Here is a 15,896-nt window from a genome sequence, read left to right on the forward strand (position 1 = left end):
CTGTTCCATTCCCCTCACGAGAACCTTCATAAGGTTTCTAAGCGCTAGAAGTGTGCAGCAGATGAAAGGATTTGGGTAAGACGGCGTTTTATAACCAGATGTGACGTCTTGGTGCCCTCTCAAAAAGAACACAGGCCGGAACTCTGGATGTTTGTAGATTTACTTGTAAAATGTCACTTTTTAATTACCCCTTATGCTTTGTTTTAAATGCGAAAGTAAAAAATGAACAAGAACAAGGATTGAAAAAATCATACAGAAAGTCTTTACTTTGTCTCACAACCAAAGAAGTCGTATAGATTGTCAGGAAGGTTCCATGGTGTAATGGTTAGCACTCTGGACTCTGAATCCAGCGATCCGAGTTCAAATCTCGGTGGGACCTGTACATTTTAGCCACTTTACAAACTTGCAATAATATATTTAATTATTAATATTATGGTGAATTAACATTTTTCTGTACAGAGGACTTACCCTCCTGCTGGCAATATTTCTGAACAGATAACATGTCCTATTTAAATCCGTGCACAGAGCACTAATCGCTGTCTCTAGTTCAAGTTCAAGTTCAGTAACTTGTATAGCGCACTACTCACCCAGAGGGTCTCAAGGCGCTTAGGGGAGGGAGGGTGCATTATTTGTCAAATAGCCAGGTTGTAAGCTGCTTTCTGAAGGAGAGGTGGTTCTGTGTAAGGCGGAGAAGAGTGGGGAGAGAGTTCCAGGTTATGGCCGCTAAGAAGGAGAAGGATCTTCCTACCATGGTGACTTTGTTGATGCGTGGAATTGCGGCGAGGGCTTGATTGGATGAACGTAGGTGGCGGGTGGGCGTGTAGAAGGACAGTCGTTTGTTGAGGCATTCGGGTCCTAGGTCGTAGAGGGCCTTGTGTGCGTGGGTGAGGAGACGGAACGTTATTCTCTTGTTGACGGGAAGCCAGTGGAGATCTTTCAGGTTACCGGAAATGTGAGCTTGACGGGGGATGTCCAGTATGAGTCTGGCTGAGGCGTTTTGGATGCGTTGGAGTTTTTTCTGTAGTTTGGCTGTGGTTCCGGCGTAAAGGGTGTTTCCATAATCTAGTCGGCTAGTGACTAGTGCGTTGGTGACTGTCTTTCTTGTTTCGGTGGGGATCCAGCGGAAGATTTTTTTGAGCATGCGTAGGATGTTGAAGCATGATGAGGAAACGGCATTGACTTGTTTGGTCATCGAGAGGGAGGAGTCTAGGATGACGCCCAGGTTCCGTGCGTGATCTGTAGGTATGGGTGCTGTGCCCAGTGCTGGTGGCCACCATGAGTCGTCCCATGCAGAGGGGGACGATCCTAAGATGAGGACTTCCATTTTGTCCGAGTTTAGTTTTAAACGGCTGTTCTTCATCCATTCGGATACTTCTTTCATTCCTTCGTGTAGGTTGGTTTTGGCGGTGTTGGGGTCTTTGGTGAGGGAGAGGATTAGTTGGGTGTCGTCAGCGTAGGAGATGATGTTGAGGTTTTGTTGTCGCGCGATGGTTGCGAGGGGACTCATGTACACGTTGAAGAGGGTGGGACTGAGTGATGATCCTTGTGGTACGCCGCAGATGACTTCCGTTGCCTCTGATTTGAAAGGGGGGAGTCGGACTCTCTGGGTTCTTCCTGCGAGGAACAAGATGATCCAGTCTAATGCTTTTCCTTGAATTCCGACGTTGCTGAGGCGTTGTATGAGGGTGTTATGACAGACTGTGTCGAAGGCGGCGGAGAGGTCAAGTAGGATGAGGGCAGCTGTTTCTCCGTTGTCCAGTAGCGTTCGGATGTCGTCTGTAGCTGCGATGAGGGTGGTTTTGGTGCTGTGTTTGGCTCGAAAGCCGGACTGTGAGGGGTCGAGTGAATTGTTGGATTCAAGGAAGGCGGCGAGCTGACTATTCACGGCTTTCTCGATGACTTTGGCAGGGAACGGGAGGAGTGAGATGGGGCGGTAGTTCTTTAGTTCAGAAGGGTCCGCTGTGGGTTTCTCCAGAAGGGCGCTGAGTTCGGCATGTTTCCAGCTTTCTGGGAAGGTGGCGGAGTTGAAGGAGCAGTTGATGACATCGCGGAGATGGGGTGCGATGATGGAGTTTGCTTTGTTGAAGATGTGGTGGCGGCATGGGTCAGTTGGTGAGCCTGAGTGGATGGAGTTCATCAGACGGATGGTGTCTTCAGTAGTGATTGGGTTCCAGGCGCAAAGATTGTGAGAGAGCTGTTTTGTTTCGAAGGTGGTTGGAGTGGGTTGTTCTTCGGAAAAGTTTTCAAAGCTGTTGTGAATGTCGGCGATTTTGTTGTGGAAGAAAGAGGATAAAGAGTCGCAGAGGTCTTGGGAGGGAGTGATGTCGTTGGTGCCGGCGGTGGGGTTGGTAAATTCTTTGACGATGTTGAATAGTTCCTTGCTGTTGTGGGCGTTGTTGTCGAGTCGATCCTTGAATGCTGATTTCTTGGTGGATCGGATCAATTGGTGGTGTTTGCGGATGGGGTCCTTGAAGGTGTTCAGGTTGTCAGAGGTTGGGTTTTTTCTCCAGGTTTTCTCGAGGGTACGACATAACTCCTTGGATTTCTTAAGGTCATCGTTGAACCAGGGTGCCTTTTTGCTACCTTGTTTGGTCTGGTGGTTTTTCAAGGGTGCTAATGCGTCAGGGCTGTGGGTGATCCATTGTGTGAGTTTGATGGCAGCTTGGTTTGGGTCCGATGATATTGCGGGGGGGTGTAGGTTTAGCGATATGAGGAGTTGGTCGGTGGTGATTTTGTTCCAGTTTCTTCGAGGAATAGGTTGTGGGGGGTTGTGGGTTGTGGTCTTTTTGTAGCTGAAGTGAACGTAGTTGTGGTCTGTCCAATGGAGAGCTGTGGTGTGATCGAAAGAGATGTGTTTGCTGGAGGTGAATATAGGGTCAAGCGTGTGTCCGGCAAGGTGGGTGGGGGTGTCAACAAGTTGTTTGAGTCCGAGATTGGCCAGGCTGTCCAGAAGGGTGGTGGTGTTGCTGTCGTTTTTCTTTTCCAGGTGGAAGTTGAGGTCTCCCAGTAGAATGTAGTTCTCGGAGGTGAGGGCATATGGGCTGATGAAGTCAGTGATGTCTTCGATGAATTGTGTGCGGATTCCTGGTGGTCTGTAGATGAGGGTGCCTCTAAGTGTGGTCCTGGGGTCGGTGTGGATCTGGAAGTGAAGGTGTTCGGCGGTCGCGAGGTTATCATCGGAGCTGGTCGTGATTCGGATGGTGTTCTTATGGACGATGGCGATGCCTCCTCCTGTTTGGTTGGTGCGGTCTTTTCGGATGATCTTGTAAGTGTCCGGGATGGCTATGGCGATGTCGGGTGCTGATGAGGCGTTCATCCAAGTTTCTGTAAGGAAGGCGACATCCGGCGATGTGGTGTCGAGTAGGTCCCAGAGTTCAGTGGCGTGTTTGTGGTCCGAGCGGGTGTTCAGCAGGATGCACTTCAGGTGGTTAGATTCGGAGCTGTTTTTTGAGGAGGGGGAATTGGTGTGGTTCCTGATGCAGGTGAACTTGCAGGATTGGCAGGTGAAGGGTCCATGGGTGTGTCCTGGGGTAGCTTTGCAACATTGTGGTGTGCGTCCGGGGTTAAGGGCAGAGAGGGTAGCGGCGTCGTAAGTTATGCGGGTGGAGTGGGGTTTGCATGGACCAGGGGGTCTGGGGCTGGGCACGGTCCAGGCACGGACGGGCGCAGACGGGCTTACCATTGGCGCACCTTCGGCACGCATGGGGCGCGATCGCTGCGCTTGAACGCTGCGCGTAAGAGCATCTGTCATATGTAGATAGTAGGGGGGGAGGTGCGCGAGAGGCTCAGCTGGGAGGCGGGGCGGGCTGTAGATGACGGGCTTCCAGGCACAATAACAAAATGGCAACGAAAACGAAAGTACACACAGGCACAAAGACAAATGGGATATTGACACAATGTGTGCAAAAGCGCAACAGTGAAACGATTTGCTAATCAGGTAAAGCAATAACACATAAATAGCGTTTCAACAGCGTACAATTTAAGTACAGAGCTAAAGTCGGCAAAAACGTGCAGAAAATCACTTTTAAACTATGCAATGCTGATCGCGCTACAGCGATTATGAGGACAGGAGCCACACAAATTGAAAAGCAGCAGGTCAGGGTAGGATCGCAGCACAACGATACCAATCAAAGCAGGGAGCGTGGGGGAGCGACCGCTACCAACAGCGTCGGGACTGTCACAGCGCTTCCGAGTACGGGAGCGGGCTATGGAGTCAGTGGGAGGGAGGCTCAGCTGGGAGGCGGGGCGGGCTGTAGAGGACGGGCTTCCAGGCACAACAACAACAAAATGGCAGCGAAAACAAAAGTACACACAGGCACAAAGACAAATGGGATATTGACACAATGTGTTCAAAAGCGCAACAGTTAAACGATTTGCTAATCAGGTAAAGCAATAACACATAAATAGCATTTCAACAGCATAAAATTTAAGTACAGAGCTAAAGTCGGCAAAAACGCGCAGAAAATCACTTTTAAACTATGCAATGCTGATCGCGCTACAGCGATTATGAGGACAGGGGCCAGCCGAATTGAAAAGCAGCAGGTCAGGGTAGGATCGCAGCACAACGATACCAATCAGAGCAGGGAGTGTGGGGGAGCGACCGCTACCAACAGCATCAACATGCAGGGGTTGTCACTTCATACATCAGACCAAATGGATAGTTTACACACAAATAACATACATGGAATAGTATTGTGATAAATGAGGAGATTATATCGGAACAGCATCTGCATGTTTCCATCAGGGAGATTTTGAGAAGTGAATTCACTATGTGTTCTCTACCCACGTCTGGACTGCAAATTCACCAACATTATATAAAATACATTTAGTAGAAAAGGGCAAGATACACTTGCCGGAGGCACTGTAGGGTGAGCAGAATGTTAAAGGCAAAAACTGGGACATTTCACAAAAAAAGAAGAAGGATTACAATTTTACTTCAAGCGATGAGAGCGCTCCTCAGCAGAGAAATACAGAACAGGCAGTAAGAACATACATAAAATGCAATTTTTAAACCCAGTAGTTTGCCTATTAATTAAATTGATTCCTAGAAACAACTGCTAACTATCCCTGCTTTGTAAAACATAAAAAACACCTCGCACCGTTTTCAGTCGACCCTCTTTAAAAACAGGGACATGAGCTACATTTCTTGAAATTTGCTGGGACAGCTGGTGAAAAAACTGGGATCGCCTTGGCAAAACGGGGACGCCTGGTCACCCTATCATAGCGACATCATGGTGACACCATGGTTACGTTATGGAACGTCATGGTAAAAAAAATTCTAAATTGATACTTGTATAGCGCACTACTCACCCGCAAGGGTCTCAAGGCGCTTGTACGAATACCGCTGTGGAACCCATCCTGGCTTTTCCCTGTGAGGCGTCCACTCCTGGGCACCCCAAGGTGGAGGCCAGGCATCCTTAGCGTTGTGGGGGCCGTTGTGGAGATTAAGCAAGCTATTGCCCAGAGTTGCAGAGTGGGACTCCATGATTGGAATAGGCACCGAGGCGAGAATTATCAGGTCCGTGGAATTTTGAGACCAAGACCCGCCGAGGCGGGGAATTGCTAGACCTCTGCAGCAGGGTCTGCCGCTCAAATCATTGAGCCACACTTCTCCATGGTGACGTCATGGTGCATCCTGGCTGCACTTATCAGCTGTCAGGCATATGTCCATGTGCACTGGAGCCTTGAATGCATTGGCTTCACCCTATGTCAATATTAAATAAATGAAAACATTAAATATCGATTATGAATTTCAATGTATAAATATTGCAGTTGAACTTTATATGTGGTGTGTGCTGTTGTTTGTAATGCATGTATATTTAGTATACATCTCTTACTGCTTACTACCCTTGGTACATGTTGATATATCTAGTGAACCACACCAAAAAACCACTCTTGCAACCTCGGCATCATACTGGACAGCAAGTTCACTATGATACGCCAGTTCAACTCTATCACATCAGCCTACTTCAACACCATCCGCAAGCTCCAAAAAATCTTCAGATGACTCCCCACCAGCACCAGGAAAACAGTGACCCAGGCCCCCATCACCAGCCAACGTGACTACGGCAATGCTCTTTATGGAGCACAAACTCGGAACTCGTGCAAAGACTCCAGACTATACAAAACGCAGCAGCCAGACGGATCTTCAACCTAACCAAGAGAACATATATCACCCAACACCTCAGAGACCTCCACTGGCTCCCCATCCACAAGAGATGCCAATTCAAGCTCCTGACTCACGAATACAAGGCCCTCCACAACATTGGACCACACTACATGAACCACCGCCTGACCTCCCACCAACCCACCAGGATCCTGCGCTCTGCACACCTCGCCCTCGTACAGACTCCTCGCATCCGCCACAGTCGCACTGGAGGGCACTCGTTCTCTCACCTCGCCACCAAAACATGGAACACCCCCCCTCTCCACCTATGCACCGCACCTTGGCTCAGCCACTCCAGGAGAGAACTCAAGACCTGGGTCTTCAACTGAAACCCACAACACAGCGCCTGGATACCCCGCTGGGGTGATAAGCAGCGCTTTACAAAAACGACTTGATTGATTGAGTCATTGACAGGCTGCAGTTCTACAGAGGACACTCTATGACCTCATGTGTACATGGACATGTGTGCGCGTGAGCAGTGAGTGCTTCATCCAGCGGATTCTGTTGCTTATCCACCGAGACTGACATGTTTGATTGCATTGTTTGATTCTTGGCAAATCACAGTCTCTCCATCTATATATCAATTCCTAGATCTGAAAAAATAAAGACCTGAATCACACCTTGCGTGGAGCGGTGTCCTCGTGGGCAGAAACCCCGGGACTGACTCATAGTTGATCCGGTGAAGACCGTCCCCTCCTGTCTCCACTTCTGTTCCTTCACAGATATGATATTCCTTGAGGTTAAAGCAGCAATGTCTGTGTGGAACTGAGCCCAGAATCACACTACACATGATGGGAAGGCCTGGCCATGTCACTCCCAGTTCCAATTCTAAACAGTAGGTGCGTGGAGTAGGGATAGATATACAATCTGGAACTCATACTCCCAGTCCAGTCATTTTGTGACCCTCCACAACTGGATTTGTAATCAGGGCCATAGAGTTCTTAGAATCATGCTGCTCTGAATTGCTTGCTGCACAAATGACCTTTAATAATACTTACCATCAGCATCCATTCTAGACACCAAGGATTGCACAGTTAAGGCATCTTCATCCACACTTTACATTCCTGAACAGGTCTGAGGTACACTGCTGACTGCTGGGAGAAGCACCTTTTGGGTGTTTGATGCCCTCTACCCATGCCCACACATTGCCCTCTACGTGGCCTGGATATATGCCCAGACGTGGGTCCCGTGCTCACTGTGCCACTACACTGAAAAAGCAGTGACCACCCCTATCTGACCTACCGGTGCCAAAAACAGAAAATGCTTCCAAACTGAAGCCTTCTCCATGCGTGTCCTGGGGAGGCTGTGGGATCAGTCATGGACTTCAGTCCTTGGAAGCTTCCACACACGTGCTGTAAACCCACTCTCGAAGCCTCAATTACAAGAAACTGACGCATCAGCATCGATACGTCAGTTGCCATGGCGCCTGCGTCAAAAGCCCTTGCGACACCATAGATGCACGGTATTTAATACACAGGGCTCCATGTCGCATGGATTAACAGATGTGTCAGACATTCTGACACATCTATTGGCGCAAAACTGACCCAACTCCAGCAATAAATCGCGAGTCGCATTGCAAAATCCCTGGGTCACTCCTTGCGCCTGGTCTGATCAGGTTTAGTGATTTTGGCACAGTGAAGTCGCAGAGTGAGTAGTGAAATGTAAATTTGACTGTGCCACTTCTATGTGGCTTTTTGTGCCTACATTCCATACATTATACCTGGCGCAGGTATTATGTGAGGGAGGGCACTCCAAACTGACACACTGGACCCAATGCATCAGTTTATAGATACGGAGTGGTGTGGCGCACACTGATTGCACCGCAGCTGCATAAAAAAAATGGATGCAGCGGCAGTGCATGGGGCTTGTAAATGAAGCCCTCAGAGTTTCAAAACTGGAATTGGGAGCAAATTTATGCACCCAAATACTGTACTGCTCTAGCTGCAGCTTCCACTTTTTTCCTGTTTTTGCAGTTAGCATAAACTTGGCCCACTGCCATTAGAGCGTTTACGTGAGGAACAGATTGGATTTTCACTTTTTTGGGGGCAAACAGTGCTGGTGAAGTTATGTTATCACCATTCATATGTTGGGTAATTACCAACAGAGTACAGAAATAAAACAAATAACATTTTTAATTTGCATCTGTTAACACTTTATTAAAGCCTTTCTTGTACACACTGCTTTCCCGTCTGTGTGTCTCCTTGTAAGTTATCCAGTGTGAAGGGCGCTGGAGTCAGGTCACTGTGTGTGTTACTGTAGTGCAGTCACAGGAGAAAGGTGTCGCACAAGCACAGGAATGATAAAACACCTGTGTAAACCACCATGAGAATGAAAACGGGAAGAGGTTAGCTCATCTCACAGAAACAAATGGCTTCCGTGCTCGGGACCAAGAATAATATGTAAATGTAAATGTGCTGGACTTGTAAAGCGCACAGCTGCCCGTAAGCGTCCCGGCGCTTGCTTAGGGAACCCGTCCTGGTATTCCCCTGTGAGAAACCACGGCAGGGTGTCCACAAGGTGAAAGCCAGGCATCCCACCGCGAGGGGCCGTAGTGGAGATTAAGCAAGCTATTGCCCAGAGTCACAGAGTGTGACCCCGTGAGTTGAGTAGGCACCAGAGCGAGAATTGTCGAGTCCGTGGAATTTTGAGCCCGAGACCTGCCGAGGCGGGGAATCGAACCCTGGTCCACGGTCGATCTCAGCTTCCGGGTCTGCCGCCTCTAACCACTGAGCCACGCTTCTCCAAAAACCAAGTAAATAATAAAAGGATCTCAGGTCCCACCGAGATTTGAACTCGGATCGCTGGATTCAGAGTCCAGAGTGCTAACCATTACACCATGGAACCGTCTGGACGCTCCGCCCCTCCCTGTGAAATCATCCAAGGACTGCCCGTGCTGGTCACTGGGAGGCTTTCTATTGGTCGGCAGTGAATGGTAAACTACTCACTAAAGAAGTGTATTCCCAATGTAATCCTTAAAACAGAACACACAAAACTTTTATTTAAGCGGACTCAAGTAACATGACACTTTTAGAGCTTTAAACTGTCGTCCTCCTAGGACAGTTAAGTTACTCTTTTAACAAGTTAGTAAGTTGATGTAATGCGGAGAAACGGCGCCCACTGCACACACTGCACACACTGCACACATGAGCGTCCCCCACAGATGAGAGAGAACAGGAGCTTCCTAAATCTTAATCTGCTACAAATCGACACGGCTCGAGATTAATGTCAAACAAAACACAACACAACTGGTTATTAATTTCATAAAACACACATCGCGTCACGGGAACACGACACAGCGCCTTATAATTGTCTGAAACTGAAGCGCCTCTGCCCGGAGCAGGAAATAATTGCACATTTTCTATGGTGGGAGCAGAGGAAACTGGTGCTTTCGTTTTTATTCCCCGAGATATTTATACAATGTGTACTTTGTTTTGTGCAACAAAAGACAAACAACGAATAAGCCTTGGTAGTATTAATCTGTGGCTTTGTTCCTCCAGGTGATTAATACTACAGCAGCTGTGCAGCAAGGGCTGGGGCGGAAACAAGAGCGTGGGGTCGGTGTAAACCTTAGGGGGCGTTAATTAGACTGACGGAAGCGGAAGAGAAGCGAGAGAGACTTTAGGGGCATTTAGATTTGGAAGGAATAAAAAGAAGCAAAAAATGTCACAGGACTGAAAATGAACATCTTCCCATACCGGGAGTCGAACCCGGGCCGCCTGGGTGAAAACCAGGAATCCTAACCGCTAGACCATATGGGAGATTGCAATTGTATTCGTAGCTCAGTGTATCTGAGACGTGTGTGTTCTGTCAGACTCCATTGTGTACACTTCAAGTCACACTGCCACCCTCAGGGTCTGACCATCAATGGAGTCACAGACACCCCACTCCTGACAAACTGGAAGGAATGAGGGGTCATGATTCGTGCCACAACCTGCTCTGTCTCATCATTCACAACCCTGGAACTTCTCCAGACACCGAGCCCATGACCAGGGGAAAGCAGCAGCCCCCGCACTGCCTCTTAATGCCCCCCACTGGAGCCAGACAAAGCCACGCCCCTCTCCCCAGGACCCCCCTTCACTCCTGTGTCTCCTGGCCAGGCTGAGGGCCCCACAGACCCCTCTCCAGTTACCGTCCAGCTGCTTACTTGAGCCCCCCCCCCCTGCACCTGTCACAGGCACTAGTCTGCCCTCCAGGGGGTGTGGGGGATCCAAGTACACCCCTCCCCCCTACGAACACAACCTAGCACAGTCCTGAGACAAGCTCTCAGGCGCCCTGGCACCAAACACTGCACACACTGTCACTGCATGCACTGCCAGTGCTAACTCTGGTGCGCACTACCTGTCCTTGCACACACTGTCACTAGGCACTGCACACACTGTCACCGCATGCACTGCCAGTGCTAACTCAGGTGCACACTACCTGTCCTTGCACACACTGTCATTAGACACTGCACACACTGCCACTGAACTCACGGTCGCTGCCTACGACCTGCCGTTTTAAACACGCCACACCGCTGCACTCTGCTTGCCCCCCCTCACCCTCCTCCCTCCAGTGCTCACTGTCGCTGCACGCACATTCCCTCGTTCCATCGCACGCACAGTAGTTCGCAAGGATTTCGGCTGCCACTGATGTAGAGCTTAAAAATATTAAAACAATATGCTACATCAGTTCACTACATAAATATATATTATTTTCCCCAAAAGTAATTTTTGGTAAAGATTTCCGACCACGAAGGGACTCGAACCCTCAATCTTCTGATTCGAAGTCAGACGCCTTATCCATTAGGCCACGCGGTCCCTTACGTTCTTGCATGATATGCCTTCGGTGAAAGTCAGTGCTGGAGTGAGAGATCAGGGAGAAGGAAGATGCTGCGCAGAGCCGGGAGTAGGAGGAAGGATGCTGCACATGGGCCTTGAAGAAAAGAGAGGGAAGGGAGGCGCGACTCGATGCAGGTTGTTCAGAGCATGGGAACGGCGTCCTCTGTGGAGTCATACAACACACGCCTGTTGTTTATAAACTAGTGAGCAGCATCGGTAGTGTCACCCCTCTTTTGGTGTCCTTTGATCGCCAGTTAACGGCGGAGGTCTCTAAATTGTGCATTCTACCAACTCGCCCACAGGTACCAAGAGGCCTGCTTGAAGAAATCCTCCATCAGTCTGATTCTTGCCTGTTTCCCTCCTGTAAGCGCCACTTTGTTCATTTATTATAAGTGTTCTGCCCTGTACGCAGGCTCCTAGATTCACTTCCACTTCGAAACATCCACTTCGCACAGACTCCCTGATTCAAGCTCTTGACTGCATACACGATACACCCCCACCCTAGCATTAGGTCAAAGTACAGGGAAGGGCGGCCCCTCCACTAGGGCAGAGGAGCGTCGCCCCACTGCTTTCTCGAAGTGACGGTAATATCTTTTGGTCATTACCATTTTATGTTTCTTACCGCATTGCAAGCAGGCGGGTGGGCGGAGCTTTCTGGGCAGGGCAGGACTGGTATTAGGGTGACCAACTGGCAAGGGTGCAAATTCAGGACAGCGGGTGTAGAAATTCATGACAAAGGGTCAAAATTCAGGACAAAAATTCAGGACAAAAGGTCAAAATTCAGGACAAAACTTCAGGACAAAAGGTAGGTCTTACAGACACGTCAGAGGAGGTCGCGCAATAGTATATAAGTAAGTAAATAGACAACCACTTAAGTACAAGTTAAAATAAGTTTATATTAGGTTGAGACAATCGTGCACTTCACGGTTTTTCAGTATGGCCGCTGCTTGCTGTATGGCCGCTGCTTGCTACCTTAGACGATTCAAAGCTGGCATCTCGCTCCAGCTGGTACATTAGTCACCAGACGATGGTGAACCACACCTTAATATAAGTGAAACCGCTTTTATTGTTGATTCAAAACTATTGGATAAACAAGGAACTTGGCAGTGCCAGCCCCAAGTAACAAAACCACTCACCCCCCTTTCCAGCCTCCCAGGGAAACACCTGATGCCCGGTTGGCCAGTCCGACCTTGCTACCACCCTCCAATGATGTCCCTCATCTTCACATAGACCATCTCTCATGTGTATTTAATTTCTTTTATAGTGTTACTCATCCCAAGTATGTAGGGCAGGGTGTCAGAGTGTGTGTTACATCACACACACATTATGTAGAGACAATGACTCATATAAACGTGAAAGTCAATGTATAGGAAATGTTACTTAAGATAATGGGTGCTACAAGGTGTAATCATTCTTTTATATATCATTCAGTCTTTCATCATTCATTCCGTCCTTCCATCTATGTGCCCATCTATATCCAAACATATTCAACCATTTGCAAACTTAGCCACCATGTATCCTTCCATCCATCATTTCACTCATTCATCCCTCCATCCACCCTTTCACTCATCCATCCATTATTCATCCACCCACCCTTTCACCCCATTAATCCGTACATTCATCCATCCACTCTTCCACCCATCTATCTATTCACTCATCTATCCAGCCATTTACCCTTTTACCCTTTCACCCATCCAGTCATCCTTTCACTTACTCATTCATCCACCCAGTCACTTATTCTTCCACCCAGTCACTTATTCTTCCAGCCATTCACCCTTTTACTCATTCATCCTCCCTTTCTCTCTCCATCCCCTTTCACTTATCCATCTATCCTTCCACCCACCCACCCACCCATCTACTCATCCATTCATTGACCCTATTACTTATCCATCCGTTCTCTCATCGATCCACCCTTTCACTTCTTCACTCATCTATCCATCATTTTGTCCATCTATACCCTTTCACTCACTCATCAATCCTTACATCCACCCTTTAACATATCCATCCATCCACCCTTTCACTTATCAATTCATCAATCCATCCTTTCACTCATCCATTCACTCACCCATTATCTATCCTTTCACTCATCCATCCATCCATCCGCCCATCCACTCATCCATTCATGAATCCATCCATTGACCTTGTTATTCATCCCTCCTTTCACTCATCCATCCATCCGTTCTCTCATCCATCCACCCTTTTACTTCTTCACTCATCTATCCATCCTTTTGTCCATCTACACCCATTCACTCACTCATCAATCCTTACATCCACCCTTTAACTTATCCATCCATTCACCCTTTCACTTATACATTCATCAATCCATTCCATCCTTTCACTCATCCATTCACCCATTCACTCACCAATTATCTACCCTTTCACTCATCCATCCATCCATCCTTTCACACACCTATCCACCCTTCCACACATACATACATCTATTTACCCTTTCTCTCATCCATACTTCCACTCACTCATCCATCCTTTCTTTCATTATCTATCCATTCACCTTTTCATTAATCCTTTCACTAATCCATCCAGCTATTCATACATTCCTTCACTTATTTACTCTCCCAATTTTTCACATTATGATCTGAGCCTTTGTCTGCAGAGTTGCAGGCAGAAGAGGCCCATCAATAAGTTCTCCCCTGCTGTAGTTCCTAAAGCAAGGGGTGGGGTGGGGGAGTGTTCACAATGCCCCTGCAAATAGGCAATCTGAAAACTAGAAGTCATGAGTCATGCATGATGCACAGTGCCAGGACGTGAGGTGACTGTGACATGGTGTTGTTTCCAGGGCATTAAGTGGCGTAACAAAACTGGGGGTCTCTTCAAAGGGGGTATTCAATGTAATTAAGGGTGTGATATAAAACATCTAGGCCAGAAATCTGTGCGTAGCATATGTTTCGCGTGACTGGTATCATGTTGTTTCTGTCATTGCATCCAGTTATATAATACAGCAAGTATCATTACACCAACAACAAGCCAGGGCTGTTGGCTTTGTCAATGGTTGTTATTTGCTTAAAATAAAAAAGCAGTAACCATGGATTTGTTGAATATAATATTGAAAATACTTCATTTCTAAATTGATGAGATAGTGAAAGAACATAGCCTGTTCTTTTTAACTTGTTTTACAGGCTTCTTTAAATAAAATGTTACATTGCAGCATGGGCGTTTTACCTTTTATCTATCAGATTGCCCTGCTGTACACTGAGGCAGGAGGAGGCCACCACATGCTGTCACACCCCCAGACTGCCCCATTGACTTTCTATATGCGGCAATTAGCCGGCATACAGAATCACAATGGGCGGTGGGGCTGGTCTGGTGCTCGAGGAGGAGTGCGAGGCGCCAGCTTTAAGGGGCTAAGGCTTCTCACAGGGGAGCATTTCTGCTCCCTGTGAGGCCAAAATTACGGACAAAAGGCGTCCGTAAAAGGGATCCTCATGGACAACGGACGTGAGGTCCCAATTACGGACAGTCCGTGAAATTTACGGACGGTTGGTCACCCTAACTGGTTTCCCCACTCCTGAGTGCACATACACTCTTGGGCTGCCAAAACTAGTCATGCACGCTGCACTTCTCCATGACGGCTGCATTGCAGCCTACATTGAGAACATGCCACCCCCTACAGCCCCTAGCTGGGCGGTGTCTTGACCAATCACAATGCTCCACTGGAGTGTTGTGATTGGCTTAGTGGAGGGAAGGGAGGCTGCCTGCTTTCTGTTCTTTTCAGAGGCAGGAGAGGAGGAGCAGTGAAGAGGCAGGACCCGGGCCGGCAGAAAGGAAGGTTTCCATTTTTAAAAATGTCTTATTGACCCCTCATGACCCCATCCCTGCGTGACCCCGCACCTGCCCCCCACCCGTGAGCCATGTTGACCGCAACTGTCGCTTAGGATACCTGCTTTTGACCCAGGTGGTTCAGTTTGACTCCTGGTATGGTATGATCCATTTTTAATTTGCGCATATGACATTTATACTCTACAACAAGGAGCTTGCAGCAGCCCCATTGCTGAACATTCGTTAACTTCATTGTCTTTCTTAGTTGCTTTCACCTGGAGCATGGACCAAGTACTGATTGCTTCAAGTTGATTGCTGTCTTCCCGCTGATCATGCTGTGATCCTTGCTTTAAATGGGAATATAGAAGTGCAGGTACGCACACTTCAGAGTACCTGCTTGCTCCTGCGAAGTGCCGGCAGTCACTCATAAAATATGTACACATCTTATATATGGCCTATTTCACAAGAAGAGGGCACCCACTCCCCCCCCCCCCTCTCTAATAGAGGTATCATCACAAAGAACGCTCCTATTTCATTTCCTGTCCAGCCTATAGTCCTGAAAATTTACAATTTCTGTGTTCTTTTCACTTTTGGTTTTTAGGAGGCTGGCTTGAGTGCTCATGGTTGGCAAACACTCTGGTTTAACTAGTCTGACTGCCGATCTGTTAAATGTAAGTTTCCCTTTAATAGTTGTAGGGACACTTTTATATCCATCTTTTATTCACATCTTCTAGGTTTGTTTACTAACATGCTGCACGGTTGAGTTTTTAAATGACACTGTGTCGTAAATCCACTTGGATTTTACTCCTTTTTTTAGAGCCTATACTTTTGTTGCCTTAGAGCTCTGTGCACTTTACAGCTGCTTACCAGAAGTAAAGTGCCTTTGCTCCCCTTTTATACATAGTTAAATTGGTTTATGTCTAAGAGGGACTTTTAACTTATCTATAAGTGCCCAGTACATGGTGTAGGAAGTGCCACCAGGGCATGGAAGTTAAAATACCACTTGTGTGTTCATCACCTATTTTGCCATCCACTGCAGTGGCAGTGCAAACATGTCTTGAGGCCAACCATGTGTAGCCTGACTGCCAGGGCTTGAAGTGGGCCGAGTCTCACCAGTGCTGAGCACCAGCTGGCTTCTA

At 47.9% G+C, this 15,896-nt stretch overlaps 4 non-coding genes across 4 annotated transcripts; 1 reads left to right on the plus strand and 3 right to left on the minus strand.

The window, feature by feature from the left end:
• The first annotated feature begins 307 nt into the window (after window positions 1-307).
• On the plus strand, window positions 308-379 carry TRNAQ-CUG (transfer RNA glutamine (anticodon CUG)). The gene has a single exon. It is a non-coding gene; the product is annotated as a tRNA-Gln (tRNA).
• Window positions 380-8,938: 8,559 nt separating this feature from the next.
• TRNAQ-CUG (transfer RNA glutamine (anticodon CUG)) lies at window positions 8,939-9,010 on the minus strand. Its single transcript has one exon. It is a non-coding gene; the product is annotated as a tRNA-Gln (tRNA).
• An 842-nt stretch (window positions 9,011-9,852) lies between these two features.
• TRNAE-UUC (transfer RNA glutamic acid (anticodon UUC)) lies at window positions 9,853-9,924 on the minus strand. The gene has a single exon. It is a non-coding gene; the product is annotated as a tRNA-Glu (tRNA).
• A 965-nt stretch (window positions 9,925-10,889) lies between these two features.
• TRNAR-UCG (transfer RNA arginine (anticodon UCG)) lies at window positions 10,890-10,962 on the minus strand. Its single transcript has one exon. It is a non-coding gene; the product is annotated as a tRNA-Arg (tRNA).
• Window positions 10,963-15,896: the final 4,934 nt, after the last annotated feature.

Source organism: Lissotriton vulgaris, chromosome 1_1 (genome assembly GCF_964263255.1).
Source record: "Lissotriton vulgaris chromosome 1_1, aLisVul1.2, whole genome shotgun sequence".
Taxonomy (NCBI): Eukaryota; Metazoa; Chordata; class Amphibia; order Caudata; family Salamandridae; genus Lissotriton; species Lissotriton vulgaris.